Below are 12,772 nucleotides of genomic sequence, written 5' to 3' on the forward strand. Positions count from 1 at the left end.
ATAAGGCAAACAGCTCTCACAGGAGGAAAGAAAAAAGGAAAAAGGAAAATAATGTAAATGTTATGCCATTGTGTTTCTCTAGTTTGCTCTAATTATTGAATAAAGTTACCAATCACCAGCTGGAGCCCCATATTCAGCCCCTCACCACCGAGCTTCCAAGATCCCGGCCTTTACCCCGAGCCAAGACCCCATACCCAGGCTGCTAGCTTGCATGTCGTCCTCTTCTCCTCTGAACTCATGTCCTTATCTTCCGTAGAGGCAGCCGTGAGGGCGGGCAGGGGCTGCATGCAGCAAGCGGCATCCGTGGGGCCTGCCTCATTATCATGAGGAGGCTGGCTGAGGACGCGCTCTCAAGGGCATCATGGTGACTGACTCGCCCTCACTGGAAGAGCTGTGGTCATGGTCTGATGAGGGAGGAGGGGGACGGCTGACGGTTAGAGAGAGAGAGAGTCTTCTGTACAGGTACCTCTTTACACACCGACTTACTCCGTCTGACTTATTTTCTCTGTTTGTCTCTTGCTAGCTTTCACCGTACTGCTCTTAACTGTTTTCATCTCTCTCCTGCTGTCTCACTCTCAGCTCTCTGCATTTGTTTAACTTGAACAGAAACACACGCATACACACCTATATGCACAAGTATTCTCTTTCTCAGTCAGCCCCTATCTTTTTCTCAGCTCCCTTCAGCTTGAGAGCCACGACTAAGGTCCTGGCTTGACTCCAGTGCAGTGCAGTGCGGGGTGGCTGTGGCTCAGGAGGTAGAGCGAGTTGTCCACTATTCAGAAGGCCAGTGGTTTGATCCCCGGCTTCTTCGGTCTGCATATCGAAGTGTCCTTGGGCAAGATACTGGACCCCCAAATCGCTCCCCCCAATTGCTGTGAGTGTGTGTGAATCGACAATCATTAGAAACATTGTACAGTAAAGCGTTGGATTAAAAAAAACGCTATATCAGTCCTGTTGAGCAGGTTGGCACCTTGCATGGCAGCCTCTGCCATCAGTGTATGGATGTGTGTGTAAATGGGTGAATGTTGGAATGTATTGTTGACGTTGTCAGACTAGAAAAGCGCTGTGTAAGTGCAGTCCATTTATCATTTAATCAGAGTCACTCATCAGCTCAGCTCAGGCCCGCACAACTCACCCAAGAAACAAAGCTCATGATCACAACTCACACTGACACCAAACATGGGGCGGACCAGCCTAGACGCAGCTTGTGTCTTTGGGAAATGAGAGTGGACAAGATAGGAGAGGAGCAGCGCCCCCACCCCCCACCCCACCCCATCCCATCCCCGACACATCTCCTCAACTTACCAGCACTCCCTCTGCCTCCCCAGCTCTGTCAGAGAGATCAGGAAAGGGGGGGAGTGAGGGGGGGGGGGGGGGGGGGGGGATCAGAGCGGATCACTCAGGGAGTACACTGGGTTAAGTTGGAGGGTTAGGATAGAGACTGAGGTTGGGGCGATATGAAGGGATGAATTCAGAGGAGAGAGATGGTTGGTGGTGGTGGTTGTGGTGGTGGTGATGGTGGGTGCAGTGGGGAAAGAGCTGCCAGGACTAAAAATAGCCTGTGCCTCTGCAGAGAGAGAAGAGAAAGAGACTGAGAGAGACTGAGAGACAGAGAGGGAGAGAGAGGCAGAGAGAGCAACAGTGTTGTTGTGTCTGCCAGCAGGATTGATCTGGAGCCCAGTCCTGCTTAGACTGGTCCCTCAGTTCTAAAGAGTTTACTCTCACTACTGCGGCATTACAACTCATTATTCAGGACTGCATCCTGTAAATAAACGCTTGGTTCCTGGCACCCGAGGGACCCCGTCCAGCAGCTTTACTCAAACAAATAAAACACTCCAAAAAATATACCACACATTACTGAAGAGAGACTTCAGTAAGGGGTCCAACACTGTACTGTAGTTCCCTTGCTTATACTTCATCACTGCTCCGTTACTTCATACATATCCTTATTACTGCTCTTTATCGCAAATAATTTAAGAAACAGGCAGGTGACTAATTAAAGAAAAAAACTGAATAGCCTGTAAACTAGAGTCCAGTAGGGTTTCAGAGGTTTGCAGAATTGAAGCCCAGGAGCATGGAGGCCCAACACTTTACCGACATTTTATGTTGGTTTTTCCTTTTATTTGTCACCCATCTGTACAAGCAAGGTCATTGGTATCATGTATATTTACACAGCTGGACAGCTGTGTTTACCTTACTGCACCGTTACCCTGCACATATCTCTTTCTCCCGCTGAACCTGCACTATGTACATTCAGTAATAACCACTTGCAGTAAAGCCTCAGTACCTCAGTTTCAATTGAATACATTTGAAAACATACAAAAGAATCAGCATGGATGCGGGATACAGAGATTTTTGTAAATTCCAGTGTTTAGACATGATATTTAGACCAGGTGGTTATAACTGGTCAAAACACTTATATTTAGAGAAATGGAAGTAGTAATTCATTACAATGCCTATTACTAAGTAAAGTAATAATCCCTTGGTAACCTCCTCATCCCTTTCAGTAAAGTAATATATCATTTTGTTGTTGATTTTATTTGGATTAAGTCATTGCTTTTTCAATATAGTGAAAAATACAACCTCTAAAAATAAATACATCACCACCTGGAGTTACACTGATCCTACTCATGAACTCATGAACCTCTGCCTCCAACCACATACTCAGACACACACCACACAGACACACAGAAGAGGTAGCTCCATGTGGACGAGTCCTGGGCCACCATGACCCTCTGAGCTGCCCCCAGGGTAGCACGGCCATCTGCTGCGGCTGGTCACAGGTCTCTATGGGCTCAGGGTCTGGGTTAAACACACATTTGATATGACACCAAGCCAGCAATTATCCCACACTCATCTCTCTCTGAGCCCTGTGCACCCTGCTGGTGCACACACATTTAACACATAATCACATGCTTGCATATACAGTATGTATGCATGGAGCGAGTGCACATACAGGGCCGAGCGTTCGCACTCACACGCCAGATGCACGCACAGAAACACACAAAGTCTCAGAAATTCCCACTGACACAAAGTGCTATCAGTAAATTAAATCTATCATGCTGAGTGGACCAACAAATTCCAAACAGGAGACAAACACTGAGGTCAGGTGATGATCTCCAGCCCCTCCCTTCCATCAGTCTTCCTCTGCTCATCACCTACCCCCCCCCCTTATCTCAATCTGCTTCCTCTCTATTCCCTTTGCCCCATCTCTCCCTCCTCCCCTGCCTCCTCCTCCTCCTCCCTGCCCTGTCTTATCTTCATCTTTCCCAATCTCTCTATCCTCAATACCAGCCTCCTCTCGCCAATTTCAGATTTCAGCAAAAGCAGCAGCGCGTAGGTTAGATGCCTACTGTTGCTATAGAAACCGCCCTTCTGCTCTAGATTACAATGTGACTTTGTCTCCTCACCAGGGCTACAATGTCTGCTCGTTTTTTATGTCTGACCAGTTATATGCCTGCCTATCTTTTGTTTGTCTGTACGCCTGTCAGTCAGTCTCTGAATATGCTTTCATGTCATTGTTATGTGCTGCATGTTATTTTAATGTCATCTATTGCTTGTAGTTACACATTTAAACATTAAAGGCGTCTTTTGTAGGTGAAGGTTGGTGGCTTTAAAGACAAAATTTCATCATATGTGAAGAAGTCCTTGACAGGTGATTTATATGGAAAAGCAAAGGGTAACAATGAGTGATTGAAAAATGGCTGGTACATACCAATGGCTGTCACATGTAGGGGCACATGTTATGACTGAGTGTGGTCGTCGGGACTAAATCTTTTGAATTTGAATCTGCGAGCTCCCTCAATGGGCTGGCTGAGACAGGTTGACATTTGAGTGTGAGACAAGCGCTCCATCATGGGTGGGGACAGATTACAGTCATATTCATATCTCCTCTGGACACCTGCTAATGATTTTATAATTACAAAACACACCCGGTGCCTCTGCCGTGCCCTGGGGTGTGCACACATGCATGCAGAAATGCACACACACACACACACACACACACACACACACACACACACACACACACACACACCGTCTTTCACAGACACACAAACACACACAGCACCTCTCTCCTGGCCCCGATAGTCTAGCAATCATTCCTAGCACCAGTTTCCCTAATGGAAGCTGACATTATATCAAACACAATAAAGGATTTCATTTACTGCTCTTCATTAACCCACACACATCAGCCCATAATGTGCAGACACACACACACACACACACATTGCTCACTTGGTGTGAAAATGTAACCAGACTAAAGGGGGAAAATTAAACAATAAGATTTGGATGCAAAAAAAAAAAGAAAAAAGAACGGCTTCAGTAAAGTTTGAAGCAAACCTGTTATGGAGTGATGCATTCTAAGTCCTTTTTTTTATCTCCTCCACTCCAATCTCTCCTCTTGTCTCTACTTATCTGTCCCTCTATCTCTCCATTTCCACAAGCGTCCTATATCCCATTTTGGTGTGTCAAACTGTATGAAACTCAAGACATTCAGACTAGATAAACACTTGGTAATATTAGCTGGTGAAACCTCCTCAGTAAGTGGGGAATGCAATCCTGCGGGCTAAGTGCACACTCACACGTTTTGACACCGGTGCACACACGACACAAGTACGCTACAATTTACGTATGTTAAGTAAGAAATGACTGACATGCAATTTCAGCCGGAGAATGAAATGTAAAGGAAATACATACAAAAGGGCGTTCATAAAAGGAGAGATGTCAAAATGATATACTAATAAGCCATCAGAAACTAATTTGTCCAGCTCATTTCCTTACGGCCCACAGGTCTGCACAAGTATGAAAAGGTGAGTTCATGATATATGATTTTCCAAACAGAGGTAAATTAATCGTAGACATGTAGAAATTTGTCAGAGATCTAAAAGCTCTTTAACCAAGTTGATCTTAAATTGCAGGGGGTTGTCTCTGAATAAAATATGAAAACCTTTTTATTTTCTGGAGCCGTTTTGATTCAGGGAATGTTAAATAGTTTCCTTTACTGTGTGCAGTCGTATTGCTTATTCACAGAAATACAAAAAACATAGTACACGGACAAACACGTTTTTTTTTACTTGTACTTAAATTGTACAACCCTTTACTGTGTTACTCTCCATTCAGATTCAGCAGTTGCCAGTTTAATACAACACAGTTTAACACAGTCTAATACAAAAGCCCTGTAATAAATCCTTCCTTCATCAAAGTTATAATGTTCAGTTTTTGTTGAAACCAGTTGTAGAAAGGTGTTAAGGTGATTTCACTTTGTCGTCATCTTGGAGGCTCTAGCTTGTTGTGCTGTTGAATTGCACAGCGTTTGAGATATTGAGAACTGAAAAGAAAATATCTCATTATAATGCACAATTCAACAGCACCACAAACTACAGTGCAGCCTCCAAAACGACCGTAAAGTTGAATAAGCACCTCTCAATAACAGTTAAAATAAAAACTGAACATTATAGCCTTAGTAAAGGTAGGATATCTGTCAGCACTGTTGTATTAGACTGCATTAACTGATCATAATGATGAACTAAAAACAAACAAGAACAAGCCAACAAAAAAGACTGATAATCAAAATGCAAAATAAATGCAGATATAGAAAAATCAAAGGAAGGGAAAAACAAACCAACTCCCCCAAAATACTAAAACTTATATCCAAAAACAATATCATTATAAATCTTTAATAATTATAAGAACAACTTCCATAAATTTCTGCAGTTGATTCTTGGAAGTTGTTGCTTTCTCCTTTATATCAGGTTTTTCTATTTGTTTTATTCGTTTTTTGCTAAGTATCTCTATGCTGGAAGAAGCCATTTGGTTTGCTGTCACATCACTTTACAAATACATGCAGACACATCGTTTGAGGTGTCTGGTCTGAAAATATATGGCTGTTGTCTTAACCACTGAAGGTTACCAAAATGCCTCTTTGTAATGTCAAGTCAATAAAGAGTCAGCCAGCAAACTGGAAATTAAACTGTTGGCCTGGAAGACAGAGAGAGCGAGAGAGGGAGAGAGCTATTGAGCTGGAGTGAAACTCAGATAAAGGAGTGCATGACGGAGGCCTTGGGCGCGGCTGCCTCCCCTCTCTCTCCCTCTCTCATTGGCATGCTCTGCATCTCCAGGCTTTTAAGCGATTAGGGAGCTGCTGAGACCATGGCGTCCAAGCATAGCTCCATGCAGATGTTCATTTGTATGCCAATAAACAAATGTGCCCCCAGATTAAAGCTCCAATACACAGTGCAAATTCAGCAAAGTGAATGACATTCTCCATGCAAATCTCATCAATGTCTTGCTCCTCTTCAGACAGAGCACCATGCTTCCTCTAACTGCACACTCACATCAAAGACACTCACAAAGATGGGCAGCGAACCAAGAGATAGAAGAAGGAGTGATGGAGGCGAGAAAGAGGGAGAACAATTGAGGAGAAGTCTTGATTATTGTGAAATTAAAAATACATAATTTAAAAAAAAAATTCTAAGGTTACTTGTGCCATGGTTATATTTCATGCCCTCAATTTTGCCCATGAATCTGCAATTTCTGCTCTTTAAATCTCTCTTTGTAAACATGCAGTTCACAGAATCCTATTTTTCTCTTCTTTCCCTCCCTCCCTCCCTCTCTTTTACTCATCTCTGCTGTGCTGTCTCTCTCTTTCAGAGCCTGACACTTCCCCTTGGTAAAAGCAGTTAAATCAGTCTGTGAATATTCCAATCCTGCGATAAGGAAAGAAGGCTTTGTCCTGCTGCACTCTGGGTAATGCTGCTCTCCATTGTTGGCTGACAGGGCTCCATTGAGGAGCAGGTTTTAATGCTGATAGCATCACCACACTGCATGGACACAGTGCCAGATAAAAAGCCTATCCAACATGACACACGCATGCCAACACCTCCTAAACAAGCACCCAATCTGATCATCAGAAAAGAAGCAGGAAAGAGGTGCTGTAACACCAAATAAAGACAAATAAGATAAACAGGTCATGGCAATATTAACGCTATCACTGGAATCCAGAGGGATTTGATAAAGCAAATGCAATTATCCACATCTAACATTTGTACGGCATCCGTAGCTGTGGTAACCAATCACAAACAAACTGGACCTCTCCGTCCAATCACAATGCAGCTTGGCATGACACCGGCGTTCCACTTATCTGAGTGAAATGTTTCCAGGTTCCATTTTTCTTGGAGGGTCGAATAGAGCTTTTCATTTCACTCATGTTTTTCGGCCATTTTATCACTGCTAGTCTATTGAGTCCTGGAAAGTCGACGCCCCCTCTTTACAGGCAGACTCCGAGTGGCCAATCAACAATCAGCGGCCGGCCAAAGAAAACCTGTAATTTTCGACCCCGTAATCATTTCCATCAGATGCCTTGCTGTCCCTCACAATGATTTGAACATTCAAATGACAAATGTAAGTCTGCCTCAAGATATCTGCAGACAGGCACCAAGGACAGCAGGGACGGAATACACCGAGCAAACACTAAAACCCAAGAAGTCATTTCTGCTCAGCTACAGCATGAGCAGCCTGTCACCGTTCAGAAAATGACAACCTGTCCGCTCAGACACCATCACTCTCCTGGACCACCTTCTTAGACTCTGCAGAAACCCACAGGGACTTGTAGATATTCTGGACATTAAAGGTATAGTTTTTCCTTCAGACATTCATTTTAATTAGCACTACAAAAGACAATATACACTGAGGCTGAAAATACCAATTATTTTCATTATCAATAATTTGTCAGTTATTTTTAGGATTAATTTTCCTTTCTTCAAATTGCTTATTTTAGCCAACGTGCAGTCAACGTGTAAAAACACTAAATGATATATAACTGAGAAAAGAAGCAAATTCTCATATTGAAGCTAGAACCACAGTGTTTTGGAATTTTTCCTTCATCATTGACAAATAATTGATTATTAAAATGTATGTTGAATGTGTTGAATGTCTAATAAAGGCAATGACATCAACTAATTATTGTTGTGTCAATTATTTTTCTGTGAACTAATTGATTTATCAACTAATACCGTAAGCTCTAAGACAAGATATGTCAATATGTATATTAAGAAATTGTAAATTATTCAAATACAGAACACTACTGCATGTCCTGATACAGCGCTTGACAGCAGCAAATTGTAACTTCTCTTTTTGTGACCCAGCTCTGACCAGAAGGGCCACGAGGCAGCAGGTTTACCTTTAAAATAACATTTCATGGGTGTTGGCCATGTGTTGAAATGGGAAAATCAAGGTCTGCAGCGTGGCTTGCTGGATTTCTCTGACTATTGATTCCCATCTCCTGTGAGGCAGAGGGATCGATCAGTGGGATTTAGACATGGGGGCCACTCTCTCAACCCTCCCTCCTGGCTAACACACTGCATCACACTTGGCCAAACTCTCACTAAAGGCTTACTGACATGCCTAAACTTTTCTCTTTTACTGTGTTCTTTTTTATCTTAGCCTCTTCTCATTACCTGTTCCCGTACATCAGTGGTTATTCCATTCTGAGTCATCTTAGACTTCGCCAATGTCCCCCGTTAGAACAGCATGAGTTTTCAAGAGGTCTCTCGTGAAACAGCAGAGAAACATTAGGGGAAAGATGTGAAAGAAAACCACAGAATGGGGAGGTAGAGAGAAAAGAATCAGAGCTGGGCTGAGGAAAAAAAAAAAAAAAAAAAAGGAGAAAAGGACATTTCTACCTTGGAGAGCACCACTTAAACAAATTACAGCGCTCTGCAATCAGGAAGCTGAAATTATCAAACTGTTGGGTCACCACAGCAACCAAAAGGCTGATCGAGGCTATAAGCAGAGCAGCGGTTGATAGAAAGTGAGGCGAGGCAGCAGCAGAGAAGAAGACAGAGACACAGGAGAGCACGGTAAGAGGGAGAAGCTTCAGTCGAGATGGGAGTTTAAAGTGAAGTCTGTATGGACATGATACTAATTGATCAAGTGTGGCTTGTGGCCAAAATAAATCACCTGCTTTCCTTTTGTCTGTGCGTGTATTAGCATCTATTATAGATGCATCTCAGTGTTGAATAAAGTAAAGCGAATTTGGTCCGGTTTCCACTGAGGCACCAATACCATCAGATACATTTGATAGGGAGGAGACTCTGCTAAATTGTTTAATACTGTGTTGGAATTTCTCTCTGCACAGCCCTTGCTCATTTCTTTCCCTTCCAGTGGCGAGCAGATGGAAGTCCGTTCTGTGGCTCAGGATTCAGTGATAACACTGTTTATGAGTTCCATTACGTGCTCGACAGGCTGCGAGCACTCTGTCTCAGCGCAGCCGTAAGGAAGTGAAAATGCTCACAATGAAAATATGGAGTTCATTTGTGATTACAAAATGCGGCTATGCTTATCAGTGTTTGAAATAAGCACTGTGCATTTAAAAAGGGCTCACATAGCTATATTCCCACCTCCCCCTCGGGCCTCTACTACGGAGATCATTTTGAGTTTTGGTTGTTGTGGTGCCGACACAAGATGGTTGACCATATCTTTTTTTTTTTCTACTTTTGCTTTAGACTGTCTGCAACTTTCAAAATGAGAGACTCTCGGCAGCTCAGAGAATACAGTACAGGTAAAGTCAGCACAACATGATGTCAGTATATATGAAAGTATATATAAAAAACAATATATATAAAGAAAAACTAAACTGGGACACATTGCTTGCAGATAAAACACCACTAGCTTGCTAATTATTCCTCTATCTATATTCTCCTATTGGTTCAGCTCGACTAACAATTAAGCAGGAAAAGATTTGCTAACAAATACTTAAATGTAGGTGCTTAGACAAATGACACCACTGTTTTAGTTAATCCAATAAGAGATGAAAACATGGATTTGGCAGCATTTCCAGAAGAGAATAGAGAGACAACACTGAAAGTTAACATGTTGAGCGCTGAGAGAGATGAAACAAAGCCAGAGCGAGGTGTCTCCTTCATTTCTGTCTATTTTACCAGATTTGAATCTGTCCAAGGCAGGCTTCATGCAGATTAATGTATTCTGTGGCTAATGGAGCTGGTAGCTTCGAGGGCTGGGCTGAGAGTCGCCACAATGATTCTCACTCATTTCCTCTGAAGGGCCAATTATCTCAAATAGAAGCATTATGAAAGGAGCCGAACTTGGTCAAGTGAACAAACCCTTGCAACTCTCGCCCCTGGCACTTATGGTCATGTTACATTTCTGAGGGGACCTATCGTGCCTTTAAGGCAGAAAATGTGGCTGAATACTGACTAAATATACCAACAATTGACCTCCACTAAAATACGAGAGCATGTATAGTGTCTAATTTTAATAATTGATAAAAGGTGATTGAGAACAGCAAAGGCTATTAGCATTGGAGGGGCAAACACAATAGGCTATGCACTGTATGGATATTTTGTGTAGATATCACAAAAGGTACAGATGAAAATACACACGTGGAGAGCAAGAAAGGGGTCACATTAATACCACTGTGTTATGTATGAGAGTGGGTGGTTGAGTGGAGATGAAGAGAGACAGATGCAGAGAGAGAAGAAGAGAAAGAAAAGGAGAGATTGTGTTGTCCTATGATGAAAGGCTTGATTGATTAGAGAGTGATGATTGCAGTAAATGGCCTGGAAGATGGCTCCATCTCTGTTTCCCGTTCTCTCCGTCTCTTATACCTTCTTCTCTCACTCACTTGCTTTCTCACTTACACCTCTCTCTTTCTCCCTCCGTGCCTCTTTGTCACCCCCTCTCCCTGGTTTCATCATGGCAACCCATCAACAGAGTGCCTCTCTCTCCCCTTAATGGCACAGCTATTAGCACTAATGCATTTCAAACGTACAGCAGCTGCCACATCACAATCTGATGGAAAGTACGTGTCTTCCTACGATCTCCACAATCTCTGTCCTTTCTTACATCTAATCTTGTGTCTCTGTTCCGACGTGTTGCACTTCGTGTCAACCTTCCTTCAGCTAAGCGACAGCGTCGTCATGTGTAGCCTGTGTTTGATGGGAGTTGACTGGTTAAACAATAGATCGGTGATAATGTGGCTGATAATATATTGCTGGTCTTATCATTAGTTTAGAAACGATCAGAGACAAGTTTACATAATTAATAGTTTGTTTGGGGTGTGTGAGGTAATTTCCCTATATTCCCTAAAGATAGGGAAATACATGTTTAAAATTTCCTGTATTATATATACACTACATTATTATTTATTTATTATGTTATTCTTACTCTTTTAATTATTTTAATTCACATGTCTTATTATTTTTTACTGGTTGGTTGCTGGTCTTAATTATTTATTTTTTTATTCCTACTTTTTTAATGGTTTTTATCTTGTACACTATCCACATAATTTTTGTGGCTGCAAATTCCTCACCTGGAATGAAATGTGCTATATAAAAAAGGTTTTGCTTGCTTGCTATATGTAAACGTCTTTAAAAAAAAAACTCATTGTAAACGCAAATATTTAAATATATATAAAGAGTCTAATGCGCTTGTAGCATACTGTTCATGTGCACACAGTGGGAGGCGTAGTTCTAAATGATTATTTAATTGTTAGGAATTCGTTTGTACTAGTTAAATGATTTGTTAACCATTGGTTATCTATTACTTAAAGTATTAAACCCTCAGCATTACTCACTGTCACTGAACCCACACACATGCATGATCTGAGCTACACAAGGCCAAGCTCACCATTCATCATACATCCAAACAACACGCAGAAACATGAAAAAGCATCTGTGAGTTTGTCTCATTCTACATTATGGCAGAAAATAGTAAATCTTCTTGATTAATGCTTTAAAATAAGGTACTGAAAAACAACAGAAAAAAAAAGAACTGTAAATGAGCCAGAGTTAGTCAGGAAGATGTTAAGAGACAACCTAAAATACAGAGGTTTCACTTACTATCCATAATTTTATTCAGTATATCTACAAAAGCAGTGATGCCTCATAATTACATTGTGTCCAGTCAGAACAAATATATTCACATATATTTTTACTGGTTACAATTCATTTTATGACATGTATAATAAGATGTCACCAAGCCTTTTTATCATATAATAGCTTGCCCGGAGTCACATAACAGATACCCATATATTTATATACTGTATGACTATTACATATACAGTATATTTAACATATCTCATCTCACATCTAAATATATTATAGCTAGTTAAAATACTGTTTTTCCCACAATATATTTGATTACATTGACATAATAAATAAATGTTAAAACAGATAATAAGTTTGTTTGAGCAGGCTGGTGTTTTATCTCTAACACCAAACTATTTTCCTAAAACCTACAGCACATTTAGCAAGCCTCACCGTGGACATGCACCTACATTAATGTTTGACACAATGAAACAAAAGAGACATTCACAAAATAAATGGCAGCCAAAAGTTGTTCAATCATGTTTTTATAGATTAGGGAGCATCTCAAAAATCTGGTCTTTTCTCTCTCGGCCTGATCGAGAAGGTCGTCCGTGCTTTTATTTCATCTCAGTTAGATTACCGTAATTCGATGTATGCAGGGTTGAGCCGAAAAACGATCTTGCGCCTTCAGCTGCTCGGCTTTTAACTAATACTAGAAGACAAGATCACATCAGCCCTGTTTTAGCCTCTCTTCACTGGTTACCAGTAAGTTTCAGAATTGACTTTAAGATTTTACTGATCACATTTAAAGCACTTCATGGTTCAGCTCGCAGCTACATTGCTGAATTGCTGCTCCCCTATGAGCCAGAGCGCAGCCTCGGATCCTTGGGCCGGGCTTTGTTGGCTGTTCCTAAGTCCTGGCTCAAGACTAAAGGTGACCGCGCTTT

The 12,772-nt window shown here is 41.7% G+C and overlaps 1 protein-coding gene across 9 annotated transcripts in view; it reads right to left on the minus strand.

Annotated features, from left to right (window-relative positions):
- Positions 1–12,772, minus strand: part of cacna2d2a (calcium channel, voltage-dependent, alpha 2/delta subunit 2a) — a 159,020-nt gene that overhangs the window by 62,982 nt on the left and 83,266 nt on the right. The gene's annotated exons all lie outside the window — the stretch shown is intronic.

This window comes from Thunnus maccoyii, chromosome 3 (genome assembly GCF_910596095.1).
Source record: "Thunnus maccoyii chromosome 3, fThuMac1.1, whole genome shotgun sequence".
Classification (NCBI taxonomy): Eukaryota; Metazoa; Chordata; class Actinopteri; order Scombriformes; family Scombridae; genus Thunnus; species Thunnus maccoyii.